General features: G+C 35.1%; 1 pseudogene; it reads right to left on the reverse strand.

Moving 5' to 3' along the window:
• Positions 1-1,268: 1,268 nt before the first annotated feature.
• Positions 1,269-2,119, reverse strand: LOC126949995 (60S ribosomal protein L6-like; annotated as a pseudogene).
• Between the last annotated feature and the right edge of the window lie 24,630 nt (positions 2,120-26,749).

The raw sequence follows: 26,749 nt of genomic DNA on the forward strand, positions 1-26,749 counted from the left end.
AAGACCATCCTGGCCAACACAGTGAAACCCTGCTCTACCCTAAATACAAAAATTAGCTGGGCGTGGTGGTGCATGCCTGTAGTCCCAGTTACTTGGGAGGCTGAGGCAGGAAAATCTTTGAACCAAGGAGTCGAAGGTTGCAGTGAGCCGAGATCACACCACTGCACTCCAGCCTGGCAACAGAGCAAGACTCCCTCTAAAAAAAAAAAAAAAAAAATTATAGAATGTGAATTCTGTATATATTTGGTTAAGTATAGACCTAAGTATTTCATTTTCTTTGGAGTGATATAAATGATACTGTGTTTTTAATTTCTGTTTCAGAATGTTCATTATTAGTGTATAATGTACATGATTCATTTTTGTGACTTGATCTTTTATTGTACAACATTGTTGAACTTTAAGAGCAGTTTCTTATTTTATAAGCTGTATCCCTTTTATTTATTTATCTTGTACTATCACAGTAATTAAAGCTTCCAGTAATATGTTCAATAAGAGTAATGAGAGTGGATATTCTTGTCTTCTTCCTGATCTTAAAGAGAAAGTGTATAGTCTTCAACCATTAAGTAAAATGTTGACTGTAGGTTTTTTACAGTTGCTCTTCAGCAAACTGTGGTACTTCTTCTCTATCCCTCATTTGCTGAAAGTCCCTTTATTTATAAATCATGAATCAATGTTGGATTTTGTTATTTTTGTGGGCCACTTAAAATGGTCACATGATTTTTTTCTAGTCTATTGATATGATTGTGATATGGTTTGACTGTGTCCCCACCCAAATATTATCTTAAATTGTAGTTCCCATAATCCCCACGTGTCGTGGGAGGGAACCAGTGGGAGGTAATTGAATCATGGGGACAGTTACTGCCATGCTGTTCTTGTGATAGTGAGTGAGTTCTCATGAGATATGACGGTTTTATAAGAGGCATTCCTTTCTCTCCTGCTGCCATGTGAAGAAGAAGGATGTGTTTGCTTCCCCTTCTGCTATGATTGTAAGTTTCCTGAGGCCTCCTCAACCTTGCAGAACTGTGAGTCAATTAAACCTTTTTCATTTATAAATTACCCAGTCTCAGGCATTTCTTCATTCAATGGATTACACTGAATGATATTCAAGTGTTTAATCAGTCTTACATACTTGGAATTAATGTCATTTGGTAATGCAGGAAAGTTCTTTTTATGCATATTGTTAGATTGGGTTTACTAATATTTTTGTTGATGGTATTTCATGTAAATTCTTTTTTGTTATCAATTATGTAATTGGATTATTAAGAAATTTAGAACACCAATTTGTGAGGATAAATTCCCTTTGTCAGTGCAAACACAGATGCAGGTGGTCCTGGAGCTGAGGAATAGCTTTGATTTTGGGGAAAATTTGCGAGTCCACAGTTTTCTGATCAATCTTGTGCTGCTCTGTAGTCTCGTATTTGTCTTTTTCTGTGTTGAAGATCTCACCTTCCTGGTGTCTGGGTGTCTGGGCTTCCATAGCCGCTTCTTCTTGAAGTAAGTGTCAGTAAGATGTTTTGGGATTTTTACGTTACTGATATTAATTTTGGTTGAGATGGCAATGACAAATTTCTGGTGTGTTCTTTGTAGAGGAATTCAATTGAAGACCAGAGGTCCAGTCACAAATAACAAGCCACTAGCCACCTGCTTCAGGGAGACCACCCTCTTGCCTCTGTGGCACTCAGTAAGAATGATGAGAATGGTCCTGGGGGTGACTCTGGCTTGCAGTTTTCTCAAGTGCTGACTGAAGGGTTTTGGGCTGTGGCTCAACGGCTTTCGAGGCACATCTTCAGTAGAGTAATATCTAGGGATTTTGTGAAGTTTAACTACCCGAGTACCACTCTACTTGTCACCCCACACGTTCTCCTTCTTTTTTTTTTTTTTCAACTTTGGATTTAGTGGCTAAGTACTTCCTCTTGTACCTGGCCCTTCTGCAATACATAGTAGATTGGGAATATCTGCCACTTCCTCAGACAAGGACAGGATTTCAGCTGCAATGAGGCTTCCCTTTCTTGGGCTTTTTAGCTTTGAGGTCACCCTTTTTCACTCTGTCACCATCAGCCTTCTTGGCTTTGAGTTGCTTCTTTTTAGTATCTGGCTTATCAGCCTTTTCATCTGCCATCTTGCAAGATGAGAAAGAGTCATGTAAATTCTTGAGAGATATTGGCCTGTAATTTTTTTTTTGGTACCGTCTTTGGCTTTGGTAAAATAAATTAGAAAGTGTCCCTTCTTCTAAGTCTGAAATAAGTAGTATAAAATTTGCAAAAGTGGTGTTAATTCTTCTTTAAATGTTTGGTTGAATTCACCAGTGAAACCAGCTGGAGCTAGAGATTTGCTTTTACTGTCCTTTTAAAATATGAATCTAATTTCTTTAACAGCTATAGGAATATTTAGAACATTTATTTCATCTTGGGTCAGTTTCGGTAGTTTGCAACTTTTGAGGAATTTCTTACATTTAAGTTGTCAAATTAATGTATGTAAAATTATCTGTTATACTTTCTCATTATTCTTTTAATGGCAATAAAATCTGTGATGATATGCCCTGTTTAATTTCTGATATTGATGATTTGTGTTTATTTTATTCTTGTCAGTCTTGCAGAGGTTTGTCAATTTTATTAATTTTTTTGGAAGAAACAGCTTTTGTTTCATTGATTGTCCCTATTGTTCTATTTTTAAATTTTATTGACTTCTGTCCTTTATGATTTTCTTCCTTCTACCTTTTTTTATGGATTTTTTGGTGGTTAGTTGTTTGCTTTCCATGTATTGAGACATTTTCCTGTGGTATTTCCGTTATTGACTTCTAACTAGACTCATTATAGTCAGAGAGCACACTCTATGATTTTGATTCTTTAATTTTTCTTAAGGTTTGTTTTCTGGTCAGGGTATGACTTATCTTGGTAAATTTTCCATGGGTAATTAAAAAAATGTACATTATGCTGTTGTTGGGTCGAATGTTCTATGTAAGTTTTTCATCTTAATTTTTTTGTTCAATTCATCTGTAGCCTTGCTTATTTTCTGTCTAGTTGTACCATTAGTTGCCAAAAGGAGAGATCTGAGGTTCCTGGCAAATTACTCCTTAATTCTTGGAGAAGAAAGTTAACAGTTTTTTTCTTTCAGCCCTTGAAAAATATTGTGCCGCATGCTCTGGCCTTCATGTTTACAGATAAGAAATCATCTGAATTGGTATTCCCCTGTAGATCATGTGCTGTCTCTCTGGCTATTTTCAGAAGTTAATGATTCTGTGCTTTAGTGTAGATTTGCTTGCGTTTATTCTGTTTGGGGTTCACATGACTCCTTAGATTGAAGGTTTGTGTCTTTTGTCAAGTTTGGAGAGTTTTCAGTAATGATTTCTTTAAATACTCTTTCAGTCCCATTCTTTTTTCTCTCTCTTTATGGGACTCTAATGATAGGACTGCTGTATATTTGTTTTTAACCCACAGGCTCCTGAGGCTCTGTTCACATATATTTTGTCTATTTTTCTGCCTTTTATTCAGATTTGATAAATTCTATTGATTGTCCTCAAGTTCACTGATGTTATCCTCTTTCATCTCCAGTCTTACATTGAACCCAGCCAGCAGTTCTATATTTTCCATTTGTTTCCACTGGTTCTTTTTATAAATTCTATTTCTTTTCTGAGTTTTCTGTTTTTATTTATTTCAAGAAAATCTATAATTGATGTTGAAATGTTTTTTGATGACTGTGTTAAAGTTTTATGTCAGATAATTCCAACAGCTGCTTTATCTCAGTGTTGGCATTAGTTGATAGTCTTTTTTCATTCAAATTTTTATTTTCCTAATTCTTAGAATGATGGGTGATTTTTTTTATTGTATTCTGGAACTGTTATCTATTGTGTTAGGAGATTCTGCCTCCTATTTAAATCTTTTATTTTAGCAGTCAGTCACGCTGTTAAGCTTTAGCATGCATATCTTAGCCTACTTTTGTGGGTTGCTGTTCTAATAACAGTTTAATTTTATACTTTTTTTGGGTCTTTATGGTTTTTATTTTGGCCTGATTGGTTTATCTGCGACTACTGAGGCTCCCACTGCTCCCTGTTCATACTGTTTGAAGGGATGGAAGTGAGAGGGATTTAGCCAGGCTGGGCTGCCTGGTGTTGCTCAAGGCGAGAAGAAAGTCTCAGGTCCAGAGGGACAAAGAGGCCTTCTTTTCCTGGCATTTGATGTAGTGGGATACTCCCTGATTGTAACCCTTCACCTCCATGGAAACAAGCTCCCTCATGGGAGGCAGGCAATAACTCTTTTTTCCTTCCACTTCCTCATATGAAACTTCAAGATAATAAAAGAGGCAACTATTCAGAGTCTAATTACATCAAAGGGAAGTCCTGGGATGGCTGATTAAAATTGGTATGCAAAAGGAGGAAATTGATAGTGTGATCACCTGAAGCTTGGTGGAATTTCATAGGAAATTGTGGACTCATAACCATCTCTCCTCAAATACCCCCTGATGTTAAAAATATCAAGAAAGATATGCTCAGCTTATTTGCACCTAGATAAAATACAAGCAAAGAAAAAGTTCTAATGAGCTTCCAGTATTAGATGCCAAAATGCTCTCTTTTAACATTTATTTTGTAATATAAGAATAAAATTGACATGAAGGTCAGTGTCTTTAGATCCAATCTCCAGTAATACATTGTGTGGTTGAAATGGCCTGGAGGTGGAATGGAAACTATTTTAGTTCTATTAGATAAAGAAGCACAGTGTATGGTGCTGCCTAGTCCTGCTCATGATTCTTTTAGGGCTAGCAAAATCAATTTACAGGGATGTGGGGATGCTATTGTATTAGGGTAAAAATTTAACGTCTGGATAACAATTGTAATGTATGATTAAAAACCCTTGAATTCTCTCATATAATGTTGTGATATGATAACATGGGTTGTAGATCTAGTACAGCTAGCAGTTTTCTATTGATGATATTATAATTATTTTAGAACCTAAGTATCAAGCCAAAATCAAATTTACTTCAGGCATAAATTGCATGATAATCAGGAATCATTGACTAACTTCACAAAAATTCAGAGACCCACATAAGCAGTGATTCTTTTGAGCATTGCATGGACTTGAGCAACCTATGACTTATTGAAGACCACTAAAAATGAATTATTTTTACTGCCTGTTTCTTAACCTGAACAATGTCTATTGGCCTTTCTTGACTTTTAGAGAAATCACATCCCTCACTTTGGAATACTGTTGGATCTGATCCTTAAAATCATTTAAATAAGGCCATATTTAATTGAGGGCTGTAATGCTAGTTATTCTTTTGGATAACATGGTCCTAATGTTGAAATGATACTAGAAGTGTTGGCCACTCATATTTTGCCAACTGGAGTCTTTCATAAAGCCCCATAACCGCTTCTTCTCAACAGTTATCTCTTGTCTTTTGAATTATAAAATGACCAGATGCTCCTCTCTGGTATACTCCTTTTAAAAGATAGTTATTGGCTTATTATTGGGCACCTACACAGACAGTCCAAATAAGTAAATGGTTTAAGGCCATAATAAAGCCCCAGTAAAACATTGCAAAAAAAGAGGAAGCTGCCAAAAGAAGTTTCCACATAAGACAGAGTAAAAAGGTCATATGTAAGAGCATCATACCAGATAATTTACAGGAAAGACTCCTTACATTAGTAAGCAAGTAGACTTTTTCTTCCTATGACCTACTATAAAGTTGCTTAAGGACTTGCTTGCTACTATTGTTGAATGGGCACATTTCTGAGCAATTGTCTTACAATGTAAGGCAATTGCCCTGGTTCACAAAGGACAGTTCCAGAAGCTAATGCCAAGACTTACCATAAAAATCAGGGCTGGGTGCAATTGCTCACACCTGTAATCCCAGCACTTTGGTAGGCTGAGGTGAGAGGATTGCTTGAGACCAGGAGTTTGAGTTTGATACCAGCCTTGTCAACATAGCAAGACCCTGTCTCTACAGCAAAATAAATCAGCTGTTCTGCATTCAGCAAACAGTAAAATACTCATGGAAAAGTACAGAGCCTGTATTACAGGCTGTGTTCTTTGCAATGACAGAAGAACTTAACAAAAAAAAGGCTCTACTGTTTGACTTTTTATAATGACTATATTGACTTTTAGGCTTTCAATTTGTTCTGGAAAATGGATCAAATGGACCACAGAGGGGCCTCCACATGGTGTGCTGCTCTTTGTAAATCTCTATGGAAATTCTGAGAAAAAAATCAAAGGCACACTGATGCTCAACATAGCAACCCTGTGTCAGGGTCTGAGATGACTGAACTCAAGAAGTTCATGTCCTACTTGGATTTCTTGAAGTGACAACCTAGGTCCATGACATGGGTGAACACAGACAAATTCAAACCATGCAATGATATGTCAAATTACAGCATACTCTGGTGGCCCCTACCAATATAATTTTTTCTGTATGCTAATGGAAAAGGCAAAATCTGCAGTTCACCCTTGCCAGCATATAGTTGGCAAGTAGATTACATTGGCTTTTAACCTATTGCTCCAGGGGAGGGTACTTAAATGGATATTGACAGAACTTGATACACATTCTGGGTTTGGATTCCCATACTCACTAACTGAAGCCAAAGCTGTTTATGTTAGCAAAGAACCATGACCAAAAACAAAAAACAAACAAACAAACAAACAAAACAGTATCATTTTGTTCCTGTTAAGAAAATACATTTCATCAGATTAAGTTATTAACTTCTAGAGAAATGATGGGTAAAGAAACAGAAACATCACACTTAATAGACTTTTAAAATATATTCCCAAAGTAGTGGGTTAATAAAAACTGACATGTGCAATTGAAACACCTATTTAAACAGATGCAGGTAACAAAGGATTGAAGGGCTGCCCTATGACTTCCAGCTTTGTCTTTATTAATTTTATTTTACCAAGAAGATTATTATGGTTCTCTTTGAGATAAATTATTGTGCATTTGAAGTAAAATTGGAAAAGAAGGAAGAAGAGATGATGCAGGAGCTTACATTCAAATCTTCCCTTGTATGTAAACAATTTCTTTTCAGTGTTATACCCAATTATTCCTAGGTTAGAGTTACTGTCCCAGAGGCTGGTAATATCTCCAAAAAGAAATTATGTCTATTAATCTGAATATAACTGAAAGAATCCCAAAGAGATTGATGGGATAAATTATTTCTTCTCCAGACTTTGCCAAGTTTGGCCTAACAACTTGTGACAAATATTTTGCGTAATGGTTCTATTTCTTTGAATTTTTCCCATCTAATTCACTATGACTGGGAATAGAATAAAAGAGGAAGCCTTAGCATGTGTCATCTTGTTACCAGCAATGTGGACTAGACCATTGGCTGGACCAGAGAGACCCATCTCAGTGGAAAAGCTTTAGATAAAAATTAATGATAGAAGAAAGAAAAGTGAGATTCTAAATGAGGGAAAGAGAGTCAATTAATGGCTGCTAAAAAAAAAAAAAGAAAATGCTAATATAATTTTGTCTCTCCTTGTGAGAGGCTTGGAACAAAAGAATACTAGCTCATTTAGCTTTGACTCAGATGCTCTGGGGCAAGCACTCTGCTGGAATCCCTTTCTCTTCCAAAGGAAGAGAAGGACTAAACTGAGTTGGCTAACAGACATACTAACAAACACACATGTGGAAGTGGTCTATGTCCTCAAAATGGATAAACTGATAAAAGCTCTGACCATGACTACATGAAACAATATTAATATGGCCATGTATTTTGATTCTTGTTTCTCAAGATATGTCTATTAACAAAGACCCATGAAAGGAAACAACTTACTGAGAATATTTATCAAATGAAATCTGAAGAACACAGATTCATAGTAATCTGAATGAACATTGTGTGGCCATTAATTGTGATGATGAAGATTAAAAAAGAAATGAGCTGGCCTATGATCATAGATTTCCTGCTGTATGTCCCATCTGTTACAGTGTCTTATATACAAATAATTGTTTACTTTGTTTTTACTCTAGTACATGTTTTTCATCACAGTTAAAAAATTTAAAAAATAGCCTAATATTGATGTGATGTCAAATACTTTGGCAGAGTAATAAAAAACTCCTCAGATAATTATGCCTATAGAGAAGAATTGACCTGAAGAGGATTCAGACTTGATTTAGCAGATGTATACTATAAAATACAGATAGCTGAAAATTAGAGAAGCAAAGGACTTGTAAAGTTTGTATAAAAATAACCAGAAAGTTTGTGCTGATATTGATGACTGGTCCAGCTATCTATTTCAACACATACCAACATTTAGCAGGTTATTGCAAAAGTACAAATGTAATCTGCAGGTGGATTTTTGCTATCTTTTTTTTCCTGTTTTTGAGCTAGAGTCTCACTCTGTTGCCCAGGCTGGAGTGAAGTGCTGCACTCTCTGCTCACTGCATCCTCTGCCTCCCGGGTTCAAATGATTCTCATGCCTCAGCTTCCAGAGTAGTTGGGATTGCAAGCACGCGCCACCATACCTGGCTAATTTTTGTATTTTTAGTAGGGACGGGGTTTCACCATGTTGGCTAGGCTGGTTTTGATCTCTCGACCTCAGGTGATCCATCCACCTTGGCTTCCCAAAGTGCTGGGATTACAGGCGTGAGTCAATCATGCCCGACCTACTATCTATTGATTATGCAATGCTATCAGACTAGTGAATGGTTAATAACTAATAGTATCGCTATCATCCCCGAATCTATTATTTCACCATAATAAATGCACATTCGAGCCCAAATTACATTCTTTGTTTCCAGTAATAATGTACTAATCAGTTTGGGCGACTGTAATGAATTAAGCCACCAGACTTAAACAGCAAAAATGTCTCATAGTGTTGAAGACAGGAATTCGAGGATCAGGGCACCAGCATGATTGGGTTCTGAAGAGAGCCCTCCTCCACTTGAAGACTGCCAACTACTCATTACAGCTCAAATGGCAGGCTCTCTGGAATTAGGGCACTAATTCCATTCATAAGGACTCTACTTTCATGACTTAATGAGCTCTCAAAGGCCCCACCTCCAAATGCCATCACATTAAGAGTAGGATTTCAACTTATGAATTTTGGGGGAGCATGAGCACTCTGTCATTTCAGCTAGTAAGTTTTTTGAAATGACAAATAATCAGGAGTAAATGTCGTTTACTAGCCCATCTTCCTATACAAGAAAGATTTCACTTTAGAGCTCTATTGTTTCATTTGAGACAGTGAACGCTAATAGATTTACCAAAAATTGGTTAGATTTCAAGAAATACAGGTGAAAAGTCCATTTCTTTAAATGACAAAAACTGCTGTGATAATTATTAAAAAATCTGAGACTTTTTCCCACTTATACTTTTTTTTTTAAATCAATGGTACAATTACAGTAATTATTATTGCCTTTTGCATAGTTCCACTAAAGAACTTGACTGTTCAGCTGCCTTCATAGTTTTGAGACTTTTATCCCTGTTTAGAACAGTTAATAGCATGTTGGATTATTAATATTGACTATAATGTGTATTTGAAATTTTTTTTGGTGAGATTCTTATTGAACAGATTGGGGATAGAATTTTCAGAATAGTTTTGAGTGAAAAAGAAATGTCAAGTAAAAAGTGCTGTAAATATTTCTACCAGCTTTCCTAATGCATATTTAATTATTCAGCCATCTCTCTATATGTATGCATTAACTATATACACAATATACATTAGCTAAATATATTCATATATATAGCTTTCCTAATGTATATTACATATACATTTCCTAATATGCCTCCCTAAAGCTATATAATCTATGAATATATATAGATATATATAAATATAATGCCTCATTTGTATATAAATATATACACACACACAATACACATATGTATATACACAAATACGAGGGGACTTCAAAAATTTTGCAGAAAAATGGAATTGGGCTGGGCACGGTGGCTCATGCCTATAATCCCAGCACTTTGGGAGGCTGAGGCAGGCAGATCACCTGAGGTCAGGAGATGGAGACCATCCTGGCGAACATGGTGAAACCTTGTATCTACTAAAAATGCAAAAAAAATCAGCCAGGCGTGGTGGCACACGCCTGTTGTCCCAGCTACTCAGGAGGCTGAGGCAGGTCGCTTGAACCCGGGAAGCAGAGGTGACAGTGAGCCAAGATCGTGCCACTGCACTCCAGCCTGGGCAACAAGCAGGACTCGGTGTCAAACAAACAAACAAACAAAAACAAAATGGAATTAAGATAAAAATAAAAATTATAAACCTTATTTCTCAACATAAACTCCATCAAGGTCAAGACGCTTTTGTAAGTAATGATACCAGCCATTTAGTCCATTCCTAAAAAACTGAGGGTCCTGGAAATTTAACCACGTCAATGCAGCCTTTTTTACATTATTAATTGAAAAAAAATGGATGCCTTTTAAAATGTTTTATGATTGGGAAACAAAAGGAAGTCAGAAGAAACCAAATCAGGACTGTGAGTTGAATGCCTGATGATTTCCCATCAAAACTTTTGCAAAATTATTAATGTTTGATGCGGGGAATGAGCAGGAGCGTCGTCGTGGTGGAGAAGGACTCTCTGGTGAAGCTTCCCCAGGTGTTTTCTGCTAAAGCTTTGGCTAATTTTCTCAAAACATTCTCATGATAGGCAGATGTTATTGTTCTTTGGCCCTCTAGAAAGTCAACAAGCAAAACGCCTTCAGCATCCCAAACAACTGTTGCGGTGATTGTTGCTCTTGGTTGGTCTGCTTTTGCGTTGACTGGACCACTTCTACCTCTTGCCCTTGCTAGTCATTGATTGTGCTTTGTTTTCAGGATTGTACTGGAAAGGTCATGTTTCATTTCCTATTACAATTCTTCAGAGAAATGCTTCAGAATCATGATTTCACTTTTTTTTTTTTTTTTTTTTTTTTTTTTACAGGGAGTCTCGCTGTGTTGCCCAGGCTGGAGTGCAGTGGTGCGATCTTGGCTCACTGCAACACCCGGCTCCTGGGGTTCTCCTGCCTCCGCCTGCTGAGTAGCTGGGACTACAGGTGCATGCGGCTACGCCCACATAATTTTTTCTATTTTAGTAGGGTTTAACTGTGTTGCCCAGGCTGGTCGCGAACTCCTGAGCTTAGGCAATCTTTTTGCCTCGGCCTCTCAAAGTGCTGGGATTACAGGCGTAAGCCACTGCGCCTGGCCGATTCTACATGTTTAAAATTTCCATTGAAAGCTCTGCTCTTGTCTGCAGCTGATCTGGGCACAATGATTATGGCATGCATTCAGCGGAAGATTTGCTCGACTTTAATTCTTCAGTCAGAATTGTGAAGTTGAACTAATAGAGATGAGTATGGTGCTGGTTTTTATCTGTGCTGTTAATCATTGGTCCTCTCAAGTTAAGTCAAGAACAAGATTAATTTTTTCCTCACAAACTGATGTGGATGACCCGCCGCTGCAGGCTTCATCCTCCAGATCCTCTTGTCCCTTCCTAAAATGAGTTATCAGTGTGTAAACTGCTGCTTTCTTTGGGGCATTGTCTCAAAAAACTTTTTATAAAGCGCCAACAATTTTACCATTCTTCCACCTAAGCTTCACCATAAATTTGATATTTGTTCTTGCTTTAATTTTAGCAGAATTCAAGTTGCTCTGAACTCTTTTCAAACTGGTATCTTATCCTTTTCAGTGACCCAAACTCGGATCCTGTTCAGACATGTTATAACAAGTTAGTACCATTTTTTAAATGCGAAAACCAGAAATTCATGCTTGGTTTTTTCATAATATGCATTGTTTATGAGCTTTTGGGAAGATCCCTTATGTGTATGTGTCTGTGTAAAGACTGAAGCTACAATTATCAATAGTCATCAACCAATCTTTTCTTCAAAAATGATACATTAACAAAAGCCTCTACAAAGTTTTTATTAATTTGAATTATGTTATAAATTTGGTGCTTTCTTGAATTTCTTAATTTTTTTTGTGTATTTTTTTCATTTCACTAATTGGTCCATTTTGAAGACTGTAAAACTTAAAGGTGGGAGAAGCATCCTAATTCTCTCATGAACTAGCTTCTGAAAAAGACCTCTAGACCTCCTTTTGTTAAAAAAAAAAAAATCTAGAGTAAAGCACTGAGAGCATCAATTAGATTTTTTTTCTTTCTTTTTTAAGTCATGGAAAAGTTTATTGAAGTGTACCAAGAATCTTAACATGTAAACCAGATGAAAATCAAACTTCTTTCATGCGGATGTGGAGGCGTCTAAGAACCCTACTTATTTACATTACCCATATTTCTCATGTCCTTGTTTCCATCAAATCCCCACCCAAAAGGATTCTTCAAAATTATCAGAAATCCACTTAGTTGAATTAGAAAACCTGTGGATTTAACTATTTCCAGCTTCATTTATTGACCTAAAGTTCTAAGTACAAAACTTAGTTTCCATTTTAATCATTCGCCTGAAAATCAATATTTTAGCACATTTCTAATTAATAATTTACAAGAATTAAATAAAATGTTATTTATATTTTGTTCCTGAAAGGCTTCAGGACAAAGTAACATAACAATACAACACTATGTAGTTTTATATTTCTGTTCTAAGGGAGCCAGAATTTGAGATACAGTAGCTTATAGCTTCATAAATTAAAGTAGATTATTTCCTGTGTGTGACAGCCAAGAGAAAGTATAAGATTCCTAAGTTATTTTATTTAATTTAAGTCAAAACAAGACTAGATGCACAAAATAAATGTGTTGTGTTGTTAAAATTCAGAACTTGTCTTAAGAACTCTGGCTCCATCAGAACATTTAAATTTTAAATCATTGTTGAGAGGACATTGGTATACTCTCATTTTGTGTCAAAGGCAATTCAGCACCATGGAGTAAAAAAGCACTCAGCCCAGAAAAGGTAAAACAAATGCCTAGATGAAATAAGGTACAGAGATGCTTTGGGCAACCATGTCATGAGTATTCTGATGCTCAGTTTAATTTTTGTTTCATTAGATCCAGATGGTGCAGTTTCTCAACATACCTAGTAGAAAAGCAAGAGCAAGATGTTCACAAAGTAACAGACTTCCAGTGATGAAAATGTGACTGTTAATTGCAAGGTTTTATTTCCAGATGTTCAGATAGCTGAATGCTTTTCAGACAGTACAGAAAGCTTTGCAGAATAGTTCCAAGAAAGTAAAATAAGACAAGAGATCAAAAAATTACTGAAGTTTGAGAAATATAAAACTACCATAAAGGACTGAATATCCAAAAAAATCTTACTGATGGGAACATCTGGAAGATATGTAGAAGAAGATGCAGTAGGAAATAGAACCACTAGTAGTTTAGGTTCATGTATGGAAGATAAAACTCACCATAATTGGTTTACTTTGTGTAGTAAAATATACAATATCTTTCTTTTATTAGGCCTTTAATATGAATGTCAAGAATTCAAGAAGAAAACGAATTTAACATATAGGTACATGTTTAAATAAGTAAAATGATTCTCTGCAAAAAGTATATGGTTCTTATCTGTTTAAAAAAATGTTCCTAACCACATGGACATAAACATGGGAACAATAGACACTGTGGACTCATACAGTGAGGAGGTAGAGATGTGTGTGTGGGGGTGGAAAATCTACCTATTCAGTATTATGCTCACTACCTGGGTGATGGGATTCATACCCCAAACCTCCACATCAAGCAATATCCCCATGTAACAAACTTACACATGTACCCCCTGTATCTAAAATAAAAGTTGAAATTTATTTAAAAATGTTCCTATAGTTCATCATTCTTCCAAGGAATTCTACCAATGAGGAATATTGCTTTATCTTTAAGGACAGTTGCAAATATCTGTGTGCATATATTTTCTATAAAAATCAGTTTCTTCATATGTATAAATATTTCTCAGCAAGTACCATTGAAGGGCTTGAATTCATCTGAAGCCGATTTGTGAACATGCTAAGAAATCAAGTATGGGTGGTCTTTGGAGAAGTGTAAGAGTATAATTTTCATGAATTGTGATGACCAAACACTGTTATAATATACCCATATCTGTAAAACAATTTTTAAAGTATGTTCCCCCAGTATACATGAATTAATTTGGGCAATAAAGAATAAACTTGTACTTCTACTCTAGTGTTCGAACTACATTGTAAAATATATTTTAAAATGTCACTTAAAATGAAAAAGGTGGCTTCTGGGTCAGATGTAATACATTGTGATAGGCCAATGAATCTGCCACAACAGATGAAAATCATAGACAACTTCTAAAATCAGAATTTTGAGAATATCAGAGTACTCTATGTGGGTGAAGACTAGGTGAAATAAAATCCCAGAAATGAAAGAGACATTCCTAGGAGAGCTACAATCTCTAGACCTCCAGTTGTTTTCTTTCCTGGTGGCATTTAGAAAATACTGGTATGAGGTGAGAATAGTTTGGTTTAGATAGGGGAACTCTGCTGTGGGGAAGAGAAGTCAGCAGAGCTTTTAACAGTTGCATAGTTTTAAATTTAGACTGACACTTGAGGAATCCCAAATATATGACCGGCATTCACCTTGACATATTTGAACGCTCATGGGGTGGTATGGGAGACTGGAGGCTGAGTTAGAGGCATCTTTAAAAGAGAGTGAAATATTCGGTATTTTGAAACATCCTCCTTAAGGAACTGCTTGCTTATCTCTGCCTCAGGATACATGTTTGATCCTCTTTGGCCTGAGAGACTAAAAAGCTAAACTCAAAGCCTGTTAATGGTGGAAATGAGTCTACTACAATGTTTCACAGCCAAGGAAGCAGAGATTAGCTAGGCACTCAATCAAAACTTCGATGAAGACCTAATTAAAACCCAAAGTCATCTAGACTACCATTTCTTTTTTTTTCATCACTTTAAATAATTGATTCCACTCTCTTCTTGCTGGTGGTTTCTGAAGAGAAATCTGATGTAATTTTTATTCTGTGCCTAGATAGGTAAGCAATTATTTTCCCTTCTGGCTTCTTTCAATATTTTCTGTTTGTCATTGGACTTTTGAAACTTGAATATGATATGCCTAGATGTAGACTTTTTAGTGGTTTATCTTGTTTAGTGTTCTCTGAACTATGCGAATCTGTGGTTTGGTGTGTGATTAAGTTTGGAAAATTTTGAGCCATTGTTACTTCACATTTTTATGTTCCTCTTTCTCATGTCTCTTTCTGGTTTTCCTTCTGGTATGTGAGGGTTACATCTTTTGTAATCACCCCCAAAGTTTTGGGATCTTCTATTACTATTTTGCTGCTATTGTTCCTTTTTGTTTTTGGTTGGCTTTGTTCAGTCTTCTGATCAGGGCATCAAAAGCATTCTTCATTTCTGTTCACAGTGTTTATTTTTAGCATTTTATTTTAATTCTCCCTTAGTGTTTCTATCGCTCTGCTTATGTTACCAATCTGTTCTTGCTTATTGTGTACGTTTTTTCATTAGGGCTTTTAGTATATTAGTAATAGTTATTTTTGATTCCAAGCCTGAGAATTCCAAAATCTCTGCCATCCATACCTATGTCTGGTTCTGAAACTTGCTTTGCCTCTCCAGACTATATTTTAGCATGCCTTGCATTTTTTTTCTTGAAAGCCATACATAATGTATCAGGTAATAAGAACTAAGTCCACACTAAATAGGACTTTGGTGTGAAGTTTATGTTTATCTTGCTAGGAGTTAGGCTGTGCTTAACATTTGATGTAGTTATCAGAAGTTTCTTCTAGACTTAATTCCTTTGCCTTCCTTGTTGTGTTTGAGTTTACATAGAAACTGTATTTTTGAACTCTCTCTGTTATAAATTTACTATTACTGGATTTCCATAGAAAGTATACCTTTTACTTCTCTCAGTTATAATTCACTATTACATTGGGCTCTGTTGATGTGGTAGTAGGCATAGGGGAGGTGAAGCTTTTCTACAGTGCATGTTTTATTTAAATCTCACATTTTTTTTTTAGTAGGCCTGAATCCCTGGGCTGTGTCTTTCAGAAGAGTTTCTTAGTCTTTGTTTTTTCCTCTCTTTATTTGAAACAGGAAGAATAGCATGGGCTGGAGTTGTTTCATTGCCCTTCTAGGTCAGATAAGGCTCTGGTAAAACAGTTTGTCTTCAGGGTAGGCCTTTGATATGGAGAATTGAATATTCCAGGCATATTTCAAAGTGTTTACTTTTTCCTTGTGTGTTTTCCAAAGTGGTTACTTTTCCTTCTCCCTTCCAGAAGCACAGAGAATCTTTTCTCTGTTCTTTACCAGTAGAATCATTTGGGACTTCAGGAAGTAAAACTCACAAAAATGTGAGCAACCTTCCAAAAATTGTCCTGCCAGGAATTTTAACCCTCAAGCTAGTCATGCTCAGCCTGCAGCAATTTGTTAACTATCATTTAAGCATGCTTATAAGTTATTAGCTCCAGCACCTTATTCTTACAGTAAGCTGAACTCAGCTCTGATGTTCTATTTATTTGTTTGTCTCTGTAATTTTCAGGGTTTGGGGCTCTCCTGTCATCCCAGTTCTCTGATAGCTCTAAGAATAGCTGTTGATTTTCAGTTTGTTCAGCTTTTTTTCTCATTGTGAGCATAGAAATGATGACTTTTAAGCTAATTAAATATCATAGCTAATACTGAAGACTTATGGATGATTTTCAACAGAAACTATGGAAGCCAGAAGACAGTGGAATAACATGTAAAATACTGAAAGAAAAAGTAAATATCAACTCAAAATTCTATATCCAACAAAAATATATTCATAAAACAATGAAGGCATAGTTAAAATGTTTTCCAACAACAAGAAATCTGTTACCAGCAATTGCACACTAAGAAATAAAAGATGGATAAAGGAAAGAAGATCCTAAGTCAGAAGTATGGAACTACAGGTGAAAAAAAAGTAAAGAGTATTGTAAAATATACAGATGTGGGTTAATGGAAAATTATATTTTTTAAACTTCCTGCTTGTTTGTGTGTGTGTTTGCATATAAGACATTTTATAGGAAGTGGAAAATTTCTAGTTTAAAATATATTGTAATAATTTAAAGATGCATATTGAGATTGTTAGGCTAATGACTAACATAATAGCATAAAAATGTAAAATCATAAAGCTAAAAAATGAGAAAAAATGATTATTAAAAAGGAGGAGGTTGAAATAAGCAGATATACAAGTTTTACTATTTTATTTTGCATTCTGCTGTATTATCTTGTGTGTCCATTTCGGTTCACATACTTCTGTTTGGAGAACATTGGTTAAAAGAACCCAGTATTAGACTCTGAAATCTTGAATGCATTTGATTGTTACTCTTCATACGGTATTTTGAATCCTCTTTGTTTAAAAAACAATTATTTAAGAAGTGGTTGACATTTATTTTGTAAAAAGAACTTCATATTAACAATATATATTAAGCAAAAAAATATCAAATGTAGATGGCTGGTTTACACTTCTACAATAATTCTATGGCAACAGTTGCAATTGCAATTAGTACATCTAAAGTCAGATTACATATAAGACTTAAATTGATAAAATTATTGCTAGTTTTTATTGCTTTCCAAAATAAGCATAAAGCATAAATAATTTTGGATTATTTTAAAAATGTCATCTGTAACATTTACTAACTGGTTTTAGTGCCAAAACTTTCAATTTTCTGTGACCTTTACATTAGTAAATCTAGAAATGCAATTTTTATGTGAGGTTCTTTGTACTAAATTATTTTCTGTGGCTGTGGTAACAAATTTAGGAAATGTGTTCTCTTATTATGTTCATTCAAACAATATTTGTGAAAATACTTATAAATCACAGTGAAGGAATAAAGCAAATACTTGAGAAGTATTCCAATGCTATTCTGATTGCTAAGTTATCATTTGCATGTTTTCTTTCCTATACAGAAGATCAGGTAACAGCTAGACAGTAATGCAGTTTAAGATAAGTCCCTTTGAGAGACAGTCCATTTTCCAGTGAAATGATCAGGGAAGGCTGCGAAGAAGTACCTTTTCTTACTTTTAAAATTTGTGTTAATTTTTTTTCACATTTAATGATAATTGTACAGTGAGATTTTTCATTATAGGAAAGAAATCCATATATTTAGAACAAAATATAAAAATCCTCCTTCAGTCTCCCCAGTTGCTATCTTCTCAGAGGTAATCACTTATCAGATTCTAGTGTGCCTTACATTTCTAACCAGGCAATTGTACATTCTCCAAACAAGGTAGTTGTATCTCTTTTTTTCCAATGTTTATACCAATTGTATTAGACTTGTCCTATGTGCCGCTTTAGGTCCTCTGTGGGTTCACCTGTCCTCAGTCTTGCATAATGTCCTCCACTGTTCACTCCTTGCCTCAAACTTCATGGCTTCCCTCTTGATAATAAAGTGTAAGATACTGTACATTTTCAAGCATTTGAAAACCAAAAGTTTAGTGGTATTAACTCTCAATGAGAAACCAATAGAGCATAGGCATTAATGGATGAATCTTAACCCCATTTTTTTCTCCAAGACTAGACTTTTTGAAGACAGCACTGTGAGACAGAGCAACCAGTTGTGCTTGACTCCAAATAGTGGCCAACTCAGTAGTGCAACCTTGTATTGTTTGTTTTGTTGTTCTTGTTTCCTGGCTCACTCCTGCTGTCTCTCACACACACTGATGATTGGTAATAGGACCTTCAAGGATAGCAAAATCCAAGGTTACTAAAGTTTTTTACAGTCAACCAACTGTATTTCTGAAAAAATAGTAGCACATACATTTTTGCCTCAAGGTCTGCTTCTTTGGAAATCTAAGCTAAGATACTACTCCCTACTATTTGCCTGTCCTTATTACATTGACTGGGAGCTGTAGAAATATATATATATATATATATATATATATATATATATTTTTTTTTTTTTTTTTTTTTTGAGATGGAGTCTTGCTCTGTCATCCAGGATGGCAGTGGTATGATCTCAGCTCCCTGCAACCTCTGCCTCCTGAGTTCAAGCGATTCTCCTGCCTCAGCCTCCCAGGTAGCTGGGATCATAGGTGCCCGTCACCATGTCTGGGTAATTTTTGTATTTTTAGTAGAGACAGGATTTCACCATGTTGGTCAGGCTGGTCTTGAACTCCTGACCTCAGGTGATCTGCCCACCTCGGCCTCCCAAAGTTCTGGGATTACAGATGTGAACCAGCATGACTGGCCTAGAATCATGTTTTAAAAAGGTGGTTATAATAGAGATTTCTTATACGTCTGAAAATAACTTTATTGGTTTATTCATCCAACTTATAATTTTTGTGTATAGACTTATAAATTCAAAGTATTTTTACTCTAAAATGTAAAATGTTTTGGTCTGACTTCCTAGTTGTGATGAGAAGTCTAATGTCAATGTTATTGGTTTTTTTTAAGGGATCGTATACTATTCCTTTCTGAAGACTTTAAATTTTTCTTCTTGTCCTTAGCTTATTACCTTTATTCTTTTTATTCTTAACTTTAATGGAAGGTATCTTTACATAAGTCTTTTGTTCTATAATATATTCCAATTTTGTTGCTGATATTCTCTTTCCATCTGAAGACTTGAGTCTTTCTTCAGCTTGAAAATAAAATATTCTCTAGTGTTTCTTTCTCACTTTTACATTTCTTCCTTTCATTCTTTCCTTCTAATAATTTTCTGGGGACATGATGTTGGAGTTCCTGAATACATACTTTATGTCTTTCAAACTTGACATTAACTATTTTCATCTCTTTGTGTTTTGCCTCTATATTCTAGAAATGCATTCGATTTAAATTTTCACAGTACTGATTTTCTTCATTTATTCTACTGTTTGACTTTTTAGTAAATTTTTAACTTTGGCAATGATATTTATTTATTTTTTTTCTCATACTGATTCATTTCCATAATCTCATCTTCTCTTATTAGTCTTATGGTGTTAACAGTAACTTCCCAAATAACTTCAAAAAATTATAATTTTTAAATTTGTGTCAATTTCTTAAATTATATTCCTTTTCTATATGCTTATTTGTTCTGTTTATTTTTCTCAGTCCTTCTCTTTTCCATAATGACAGAAAAAAAACCTTAATCATCTGCTAGGTTTTGCTTAAGCAATAAGGAGTATTTTTGACTTTTATAAATGGAATCCCTAGAAGTGATGAAGCATGCTGAAACATGCTGAAACAAGATCTCTCTCTTCCATTTCAAATCTCTGTTTTCTTATAGGTTCTTTTTATTTTCAGACAGCAATCTCATAGTAGTAGAGATGGCCTCTGCCAATTCCAGGCTGGTATAATACCATCTAACAACACCAAAACACTAGCTTTGCTTTTGACAACTTCAGCAAATATTCCAGAAAATAATCTGTTCAGCCTGATTTAGATCACATACCATAAGTTCATTATAAAAGAATTACCAAGAAAATACATGTTAAGTATAACACATTTCAATCCTAAATCAAACATAATATTCCTTTCAAAAATAGTCCTCCCACTCTTATTTCAAACTATGAGATAGATTTTTTCAAAGTCTTGGGTTATAGAAATCAATCATTTTTTTCCAATGAGATTTAAAAAGTAAATGTTTCTTTTTCAAATTGCTGTCACTCTTTTCCATGTAACTCAAGGCTTTAAAATTCTGCCTTTTGATATATTATGATATCACAAATGAGTTTTTTTCCATTAGAATAAATGCCAAGATATTAGACAGTTCTCTTCATAGAACACAGATGAAAGGGTGAAACCCTGTGAAAATGTAAAATGTTACCACTTATTTACATCTTCTATATTTGAGCATTTATTCCTGAACCTACATGGAATACTAGAACAAAATACAGACTGACAACTATAAGAAATCATTATTTTTTTACTATAATTGGTTCATAAGTTCACATTTATTGTAGGGTTTAGTTTGAGTTCTATAAACTTAAAAGATCATATATAACTTATGACTTCAAAGAATGGTTATCTGGTATAATGTAATTCATTTACTATTAAATCTATAAATTATTCAAAGTTTAAAACATCAGTAGAGTTATAGATTAAATTGTATTGATTTAGGATAGGAGGATTAGCCTATTGGAAAGGGACATATTTTCAGTACAAAGAGATTGCTACCAACTAGTGAGAAGTTGAAGAAAGAACTGTGGAGATCAGCATGAACCTGGGACAATTGCATAAGGAGAAGAGCTCTAACCTAGAGATAAAAAGTCTATTTCAGAAAAGGATCAAAGTGCTGATGAGAGAAAAACTGCAAAGAGCAAATTGCTGGAGGAGATCATAGAAATAAGCTCTCTCCTCTTGAAATGAACTTGCTGAAATTTTGTTGTACCATTCAAAAAATGCTTTAAATATATCATTGAAGGGTTTCTTCAGAGACCTTATCTAACAGCCAAAAGTTCTTTGGTTGAAAGAGAGAGAAGAAAAGGTTTTATTATGTAATGTGCTGTGCTTGCTTTGGAAAACTTTGCAGGTATTGAATATCTATTGTGTATATATATACATGCAAAAAAAAAAAATGGTACACAGGGACACACCCTATGTAACCAAACAATGCTACTTCAAATGAGGAAAACAGTGCATTCTGAGGTGCAGGCTAGAAGATGGATATAATAGAGTGTAGGATACTCTTGACATGATAGATTTAACACATTGCTTAAGATGATTGTTGAGAGATTCCATAGGTCTGTGTAGTGATCCATTTCTGCTGCTGTATAAATTACCACAGACTGAGTAATTTATATTGAAGAAAGATTTATTCAGCTTATTGCTGTCAAGGCTGAGAAGTCCAAGAACCCGGTACTGGCATCTTGTGAGGGCTTCTTGTTGCTTCATTTCATGGAAGAAGGGTAAATGAACATGCAAGGTAGACAGAGGAGAAATTGGGTCAAACCCATTCTTTTTATCAAGGGCCCAATCCCAAGATAGCTAACCCATTCCTTGATAGCAGCATCAATCTATTCTTGAGGACAGAGTCCTCACACTCTAAGCATCTCTTAAAGGTTCCATATCCCAATACTGTTATTCTGTCAGTTAAATTTCAACATGAGTTTTGAAAGGGGCATTCAAATGATAGAAGTCTATATTATATAATAATTTGTGATTTAGCTAATTATGAGCTTGAGCAACTAAAAGCAAAAGGCTAGAGTGTAGAAATGAGCTCCAGGTAGTGAGTGAGGTGACCACTGAACACCCACATTTCATTGCGGTTTTACATTCTCTTCTCAAATGTACTGCATACAAAATTCCAGTAGAGTGCTTAAAAACTCTGTTTCTTTATAAAAATGACTCTGGAATCAAATCCAAGTGCCAGTGGTGGAGCTTTATTAAAAGTATTAATGGCTGTATCCAGAAATTAAAAATGAGTATGTCAAACTCTATGGCGACATGAAAATTTGAAGTTATCAATACTACCATAAGTACTATATGAAAACAAGAAAAACTGATTGTGAACCTGATTCAGCAAATGTTCCAAATAGTACAAAATTTGTTCTTATTGTGAAAGATAAAACTTTAGTAGAAATCTGAAAAAGCAATTAACTTGTAATATGAAACATGTAACTTTAGAAGAAAATGTGCTTTTGGAGACATTTATTTTAATTGCTGTGTAAATACACTGTGGTCCCATATTATAGACGCATTTAAAGTCTGAAGGTATCATTGACATCTTTCAGTTATATTCCGTTGCATTTGAAAAAACAAAATTCATGCTTCTTGAATTTGAGAAGGTTTCAGAAAGCACTTTACCAGAATTTGAAGGGTGTTCTATATTCACTTACCATTATCAGGAAGAATTCATAATGTAGTATAAATAAAACATGATTGGAATCCAGGAAATCTGGATTCTATGCTTGATTTTACTATGGGCTAGATGTGTAATTTAGTTCAGCCCATTTGATCTTTCCCTGCTTTGTACCCTTTCTCTTTTAACTGCAGGGAGTGAAGTAGTAAAGGTAGATATAACCCTTCTAATTCTAAGTTGCTGTGCTTCCTCTGATGTTCTTTGTACACAAAAGAAGTTATCAATGTCCCAAAGTGTGTGCAGATGATTATAAGCCACTTCAGCTGCTCCTCACTTTGCATGTTGGCAGCACTACAACTAAAAAAAGCTTTTCTGCCATGAGATGAGTAAGAGATTGAGATCCATCTACTCTGCGAGCAGACTGGCTTCTCTTCTCTCTGCCATACGCCCTCAGAATGAGTGGGATGTGACTGCCAAGCCAAACTTGATGAAACTGTGTATTTGAACATTAGCCTAAAATACAGAAAAAGTTAAATGCTATTACAACTGCCTACAGTTCCATCTACCCTTCAACTAAGTATTCATTGATGGGATTCTGTCATTTTAATACATTTTGGTATTCAAATATTTCTGTAGCTTTCCCCCCTCATCCTTTTATCCTTAAGAATAATGTTTGTGGCATTTTCTTTGATCTTTGAAGACATGTAAAGAGGAGGAAGTAATGGGTTTGATAATACAAATCACTTATGCTCTATATTCATCTGTGACTTTTGTTAGAGAGAATTAAAGAAGAGCAAGAAATCTAGAGCTGGTGTCAACCCCATGCCTTCGCCTAAAGTCCCAAGACAGATGTCAAGATCAAGTTTTATGATACATTTAATTTTAAAGGGCAGAAACTTTTATGATGCTTCTTGATAGCTAAGATGTTTAATCACTAAAATAGAATGGATTTTTCAGTCAGGCTTCAAGGATCCATTCAGGTCTGACCACATTTGTGAATCTGGGCTGTTCCTGTGGAGCAGATGTAGCTGCTCATTTCTCCTCCGTTCCCAGTTCCACAGTCCATTTTGGATACGTGCACTGTAGCACCATCACTATTAAATGAAATCTATCTACTTACATGTTGACAAATACAATGGAGCAGTTTTTGTGGACAGACTTGCTGATTCGTTTCTAATCTAAACACCAGAAGCCACCTAGCACATATTAGGTACTTAATAAATGAAGATTGAATAAATGTATGGGCCATGCTTGCCAAATTCTAGTTGTACCCTCCGGAATTTCTTTTACAGATCTTCAATAGATGATGGTGGCACTTTGCCCAACAAATTAATTGTCAGAATTTAAGAGACATTGAGGTCTTTCTGAAAATGAGAGAAACTATTCTAGCTAATGTTTATTATAGCAAATATTCATCTAGAGGCTAATTTATGCCAGGCTATGTCCTAAATTCTTCATATGTATTAACTAACTTAGTCCTTACTCAAACATATGTGAAAGATAGCATTATGATTCCCACTTTGTAGATAAGGAAACAGACACCAAAAGGCTAAATAACTTCATCAGTGCCACACAGAAACTGATAGACGCAGGATTCCAAGGCATGCAGTCTTGTCTCAGTGTTCATGTTCTTAACCATTATGCTCTGGTTCCTTGGAACTATGCTGTCATCATCCAGGTGGAACCATACTTTTAGAATTAATAAAGCTGACTAATAATTAAGGTTGCAATACATTATTCAGAGGAATCCTTAGTCAGTTCTACCAGTTAATATATTTCATTTGAGTTGTTTATATTATTTAAAAATAATTAGCTCTATAGAATAAATGCAAAGGATTGTTCTAATTAGAAAGAACTGGTTTCTTAAACAATCTTTTGCCTTTGACATTGGTTTGAAAATCTGAGAAAGTGTACTACTCAGCTCTGCCACATAGTTATTGCAACTAAGTTGTAGAATCAATGAGCAATTCAAGGAAGCTTTGAAAATTGTCCCGTGGCTACCCACTCATGATTTTTGTTTTCCAGATTGCTTCACTGACCTCCCGACACCATGTTGGCTGCCTAGTGATCCTTGTCAACACAAGAACAGTGAAAGTATGACAATATGGATTTTGATGGTCCAAATATTGAAAATGATTTGGACAATTATGAAGAGCTAGTAACTGGGACTCGCTGTAACTCTCACAAGCAGATTGCTACATTGTATTTCAGCATTGAGGGGAATGTATTGTTAATCTAAGGTTGCCTAAAGGAATGGAAGAAAAGGAGAAATCAAGCCTGTAATCCCAGCACTTTGGGAGGCCGAGACGGGCGGATCACGAGGTGGGGAGATCGAGACCATCCTGGCTAACACGGTGAAACCCCGTCTCTACTAAAAAATACAAAAAACTAGACACGTGAGGCGGCGGGTGCCTGTAGTCCCAGCTACTCGGGAGGCTGAGGCAGGAGAATGGCGTAAACCCGGGAGGCAGAGCTTGCAGTGAGCTGAGATCCGGCCAGTGCACTCCAGCCTGGGCGACAGAGTGAGACTCCGTCTCAAAAAAAAAAAAAAAAAAAAAAAAAAAAAAAAAGCCAAAAGTAAACATGCACTTGGCCTTTATTGTAAAATATTTTGAATTTTCTAGGTCCAGAAGTTATTACAATATTGAGCAAATTATGACTATATATTATGTGGTGTATATATATATATATATTTTTTTTTTCTTTTTAACTGAAAAAAGTGTTAATGAAGCTGTCAGACTTAAGGAGGCATATCCTAAATTGTGGAAGGATTTCTTATTTCTGTGACTTAGCTTCCTCCTGGTAAGCCCTAACTACTGTAAATTAGTATCTCAGGACTTGACTTCAGGACTTGACAGGATTTATAGTAGTTATAAGTTAAATTCGTTTTAGTGAATAAATTACATTTTCATTACCTTGAGTGCTAAATTTTGTTTTGCTTAAGAAAAAGCAAAGCCACTTAAGGTACTGTACATATAATAATTTTTTAATTTGGAAATTGAAGTTGATATTGTTAACTTCATATTATCAAAATATTATCAACTTAATATTATCAATATTAATAAAAAGTTGTTTACTCAAGTTCAATAGATACTGTGTTTAGTATAGAAGATTTGCTGCACAATAGTCGTCTGTGATAAATTACTTTTCTCTACAAATTATTTTTCCACTATTGATACATATTTAGAGTATATTCTAACAAAACTGAACTGAAAATGGCATTTGCAGAGACTGATTTATTAGTTTTTAAACTGCTAAATACATTGTCTAACAATAATGCTATTTAAATCACTATGCCTGAAATAAATATTTTAAATTACAGACTACGAATAGAGCAGTGAAATTATTATAAGATATTATACTCAGTATTCCATTGAGTATAATTATACTCAATTCTCCATTGAGTATAGTATCTTATAATAATCTAAGCTTCCCAGTGCATTGAAAATAATGGAATAATTTTCAATGTTCAAGAAATCTGAATACTTAGTAGGGTCTCATTCCAGAAAATTCTGGGCAACTACGCCAGTAGAAACTATGGGTGTTCCATGTCATAAAAATCAACTGACATTTTAAAATCTTCCTCTTTATTTACCTCTTGGCATCTGGCATCTTTCTGACTATTGATTTATCTCTCCTTCCCGTTGTATGGCTCTTGTAATAACACAAGCTTCTGAAGGTTTTTCTCCGACCTGTCTGGCTACTTCTTTTTAGTCTGTTTTGCCGGTTCTTCAACCTCTACCCAATCCATAAATGTTGATATGCCTCTATTTCCATAGCCCAGACAGCTTTTTCCTTTGGCAGATATTCAATTCAACATCTCCATTTGAATCATTAATTTATCTTTTTCCTGCTTCAAAAATGTTTTAATGAAACAGGCTACAATATCTATGTCCTTGGGCAATGTTCCCTGTACAGTCATGCATAGCTTAATGACAGGGATACATTCTGAGAAATGCATCATTAGATGGTTTTGTCATTGTGTGAACAACATAGAGTGTACTTACACAAACCTAGATGGTATAGTCTACTACACACGTATGCTATGTGGTATAGCCTACTGTTCCTAGGCTACAAACCTGTGCAGCATGTTACTGTCCTAAAACTGTAGGCAATTGTATCACAATGGTAAGTATTTTTGTATCTAAACATAAAATATATGTGGTAAAAATGTGGTAG

Source organism: Macaca thibetana, chromosome 3 (assembly GCF_024542745.1).
Source record: "Macaca thibetana thibetana isolate TM-01 chromosome 3, ASM2454274v1, whole genome shotgun sequence".
In the NCBI taxonomy this organism is placed as follows: Eukaryota; Metazoa; Chordata; class Mammalia; order Primates; family Cercopithecidae; genus Macaca; species Macaca thibetana.